The sequence below is a fragment of the Convolutriloba macropyga genome, chromosome 4 (genome assembly GCF_964194025.1).
Source record: "Convolutriloba macropyga chromosome 4, txConMacr16.3, whole genome shotgun sequence".
NCBI classification, from domain to species: Eukaryota; Metazoa; Xenacoelomorpha; order Acoela; family Convolutidae; genus Convolutriloba; species Convolutriloba macropyga.
In genome coordinates, this window is record NC_134471.1 from 80,651,840 (window position 1) to 80,657,106 (window position 5,267).

Below are 5,267 nucleotides of genomic sequence, written 5' to 3' on the forward strand. Positions count from 1 at the left end.
TGCTAATCATACAGCAGCATATCTTTTTCATACGATCTTGCAATTACAGTGAAGATCAGTATATAACATTTAATGATCAGTAAGAATCATATACTATCTTTCTATGGATGGTAAGCTTCCCCGTACCTACCCGGGTCGAGGTTTTTTGGTGAATTTTCGTAAAAAAAATGCGGCGATTGCGGTGAATGCGGTGAAAAAAAAATAATTCACCGATTTTCACCGCATTTCTTACAAAAATTCACCACCAAATTCACCGCATTTCTTACAAAAATTCACCGCATAGATATTATGGCAAATTAATGTAAGAAATGCGGTGATTGCGGTGAATGCGGTGAAAAAAAATAATTCACCACATTTCACCGCATTTCTTACAAAAATTCAACGCGAAATTCACCGCATGTGATTTCCAAAAGTTACTCAATCTGATTTAAATTCACTAGAAATTGCTAAGATGTAAGTGGCAGTTGACGCAGTGGACTGAGCAGTGGAAGGCATGCAGGAGGTCATAGGTTCGAACCCGTCTGGGGAAGCTTCTTTTTTGTAAGAATACTGAGAACGCGGTGAAAATAAATAATTCACCGCGATTCACCGCATTCACCGCAAAAAGATGTAAGAAATACGCGGTTAAAATTATTTTTTTCACCGCATTTCATCGCATTTCTTACGAAAATTCACCGCTAAACCTCGACCCGGGTACAGTTCAGTGACAATCAGTACTGATTCAGAACCTTTTCAGAGAAAATTTAAGTTTTAGTACTAATTCAGAAGGATTTCAGAATCAACTGTGAATTGATTTCTGAATTTCCCCGAAACAGAGCAAAATTCAGAGAATATATTCTGTATTCCTCTGAATCAGAAGTAAATTTAGAATGAATCACTGAATAAACTCTGAATAAGATAAACTCAGTGCAAAATGTGACCTGAATTAGACTCTGACTCAGTACTGAATTCGGAGTTAGGTTGGAGTCATAAATTGTCTCCATTTAAATTATTCTCTTCAAAGTGCTTGATTCCGTCAGTGCATTACCAGTGGAACGCTAAGCAGCGCTCAAATGAAGCAATCTTCCTCGAGAACAAGAGTTAACAAAAGTTGCTGCGTTGGGCAATACAGTGAGGAATTTTGTCTTCAATTTTAGGTTTTGGCGGCTGAACCCAACTAGGTTACACAACTAGGTTAGAACTCAACTGAGCAGAAGCATTGATCTGCTAGGGATCAATCTACTGTAGAGGAATAAAGTGAGTTTTTCACGAATTATTATTTTTCAAAAAAGTTCAATGCTTTTATGAGACGAAAAAGTAAGCGAGTTTCTACATTGAATTTTTACAAGTAAATTTTCCATATTTGACAACTAAAAAATGAAAATCTATGTTATAGCATCATTCATAAACGTATATTAGAGCATCATTCAACAGATATTAGGGTTTTACGTCAAATTTTTCTGCTTTCTGCCGAACTCCTAAAAAAGTTGACTTGAAGAGTCAGAAATATTTGGGTATGTTCGGTTTCAGTCAGACAACAAAACGAAAAATGAGTCTTGTCATCGATATGTTCCATATGTTAGAATCGCAAACGCTGGAAGTCGTCAATAAAATTATCTCGGTCTTCAAGAATAAAAAATATTGGCATGTTTTTTTAAGCGTAGAAATTATTTAGTAATATTAGGCATGTTTGGTTTATAAGCAGAAATCCTCAGTATAATTGGTTTTCAAACTACAAAAAGTCTTTAGAAAATATCCTCTGTACTAGGTTTTGTCTGACCATATCGTATCACGGGAATGTAATTTAGTGAATTATAAAGTGGTATAATTATTCAGCATCGGAAAATAATTTTTACAAAACATTTAAAAGTTTTGATTTTTGGAATAGTTTTGCAGCCAATCTGAGGTAAAAATTTGAACGACATTTACTCGTATTCGAATATTTTTTAGATTTTTGTAACTTTTGAAACCAATCAGACTAAATGCTTCAGATTAAATGCTCCAGACTAATGTTATCTAATTTTGTTTTACTGGCCTGGTGTCGTTTTCTCCATATTTTATCACGCTCTAGCAAGTTTGAGAGGTTATACGGAACACGCTAAGTTTCAGATAAAACAATAGCAGTTTTCTTGAATATTTTTCAAATAAATATCAAAATTATCTGTGTGTTGTTTAATTTTCATTATCAGGCGCCGCTATGTCTGATAACTATGGTAATCAATGCCTACTTCATTGGAACTATTTACTCTCAAAAGGATCTTCATTCGCTGGACTATTTCCTCATAACTCTCCAATCAGTTCTGGATCTGGTCTGCTCTGGTGTACTAAACTTGTGTCACTACATCATAAACACTATTTCAGCAACACTATCCTTCTGTTTTTATAGTGGCTTTCTTTTGCCAGCAAATCGTCAAGATGAGTTAAGATTGTTCAAAGTTAGATTAATTTAACTTAACTAAAAGTATCACTGGAAGAAAATAATATATATATTGCACAGGATGACATCCCAGTCTAAAATAACCGCCGATTAGACCACCCCCAAACCAAAATGAAAAACAAACAGACAATGTCCATACCGTTTCCAGACATTGGTTCGCTTTATTTTGGACTCCAGACTATGTACTTCGAGTGCAAAATGCCCAGGTGCCCGCTCAAAATAGGCGTGATCACAGGTCATTTGCTCAAATTTGTCACAGTCTTGCGACTATCAAATCTTTAACAGCTCTTGATGAAATGCCAAAAAGTGATGAAAAAATACAATTTTTAAAAGTATTTCTGTTTAAACATGGCTTAATTTAAAGAGGATTCCCATTTATTGATTAGTTTTCGCAATATAATGGTTTTTCTACAGAATTTTACAAAACTATAGAATATAAAGGCGAAAAGGTGCTTTTCTTTGTTTACTTAGTCGATAAGACCAACCACAAACGAAGGAAAAATAGCAGTTTTCAAAATCTCGTTCTGCAAGTAAAAGTACGTAAAGATTAGGTATCATTGGACTTCGAACATAAGAAAATATTTATATGTCTGATTAATAAGCCTGATCCAATAAATATGAAATTGTGTTTTTGAGTCAAATTGATACTTATCAATTGTGGGTGGCTCCTACTCAGATAAAATTTTCTAGTTAAATAATCAAATAGCGGACAATTTAAAAGAGATTCATGTTATGAGATTTCATTTTAAAGTAAATTTTTTTCAAAAAGTGATTCAAGTTTAATGAAGTATTTTTTCTAAATCGTTGAATAAATTATTTAAGAAATTGTAGTTACAGTTTCACGATGCAGTTGACGTTTGAACCTTGTTATCAGTCCATTGCATTGCAAGTTTTAAAATGAAAATACCAATGCTATTTTAAAAAGATATATGAGATCTGTCCATCTAAAACAAAATAAACCATCGAATTTATATTCAATTTATGTTTCATCGAATTCAATTAACCATCGAAATGATATTTTACAGTAATTTTCTGCTTTCTGAAAAGTATCTGTTTTCAAACGTTTTTAATCTGATACTCTACAATCTACACAGAAGCTATGATGTTACCTAGTAGTATAGCTTTTTTGCTTTTAGGTGATAACGACTAGAATTTAACGGTTTTCTCTTTGATGGCTGCCTTCTGAAGGCATAATAAATTGACTCATTTGAAAGCAAATTGCTTTTTAGAGAATAAATGCGTTTCAATAATAGGACACAAGAGTACAGCATCATCAAATCTTGACGAAATTTTTACTTTTTCAAAAACTGATATGATAATTGTTAATTAAAAAGACATCAGATAAACGGATTCTCAATTGTGGTGTGCCTCGAGACACCGAACAACTTAATGTCGAAATAATCTGTAATTGTTTAATAAATATTTCTTAAGAAAGACTCATGCGCAACGAAAGACAATCACTTAAGTAAAATCAACGGATTACTTAAGTCCTTGGAAAGTAATTCCAGGCCTTGAACTTTTGAATTGAATTGAAATTAAGCGTGGACGATTTGAGGGAAATTGCAGCAAAAAATAGTTTTCAGCTCTAAGTAAAAAATAATCAGCTAATTCTCCGTACTCTTTAAGAAAACTAGACCGTGCCCATTATTTCTTGTAATGTTTCAACCAATGTGTAGAGGTCAGAATTACACAGATCAATGTCCTCGTTCAAAATTGCCCATGGTCAGACCGTGCAGAGGATAATTACCCATGATCCCAATTCTGCTCATTAAAAATTGTTGGCGCGGTCGTGTCCTCGTTCAAACTTATCAATGATTAGACTTTGCCTCGATCAAAATGCTGGGTTGTTTTTGCCTCGCTATGGGTGAGTTTTTGACTCGACAAAACTATTAAGAGCGTTTTCTGATTAACAAAAATTGTTTGAGTTCAGTTTTTTGAACACCCATTGCAATAAATGCGTTGAAACTTTCAAAGAATTGCAGTTTTTAACCTTAAATTTGATGAATGCCGCGATAACATTCACAACAAATTTTACCGGAAATCATAAAAAATTTTCCGTGAATCTTAAAAAATTTCGCCGTTTTCAGGAGTATCAAAAATACTCATCAGATTTGCCATAAATGCAGTGAAGAAACTCAAATTACTTTTATTTTGTTGAAGGGGAATTCTAATTGGAAATGGATGTCTTTTTTTGCTAGTGCTATTCTCAATTCTCCTATAGTTGTCTGTTTGTGTAAAATTTGCTGCTTTGTTGTTAAGTTTTTTTTGGAGATAGAGTTTGGGCCAATTTTTTTCTGCTTGGGCCCAGCTCAAATCGATAGTTGTTGGTTTTTTTGTAACTGCTTCGTTGCCGGTCCCGAGCCCGGCTGAGAAAAGGAGGAGGGGAACACACCAAGAACATAATGAGTACGAATAATAATAAAGAGAACGGGCTGGACATTAGTAATTTTGGAAAAGATTTTATCTCAACCTATGACAAGACCATGCTCGGCTTAAATGCGCAATGAGTTTGGCTCGTTCAAAATTGGCTCCTTATTTTATCAGACTTTGACTCGATCAAAATTTGCCATGATTAGAATTTGCAACGTTCAAAATTGACCATGATCAGACGTTAGGCAGACACAGTTTACTTACTTGATCGTGCAATTTTGAACGCATTGCACACTCCCACCCCACTGTGTTTTTAATGGTCTAATCATAGGTGATTTTTGAAAGACGATCTCTGTCTGTGTAAGTCTGACATATGGAGGTTCGAGTGTTCCTTAGATCGAAATTACACAGAACGTCAGATTTTCCACCGCGAAAAATTTTTAAAAACAAAAGACATAAAAAATTTAGGTTAGACTAATTC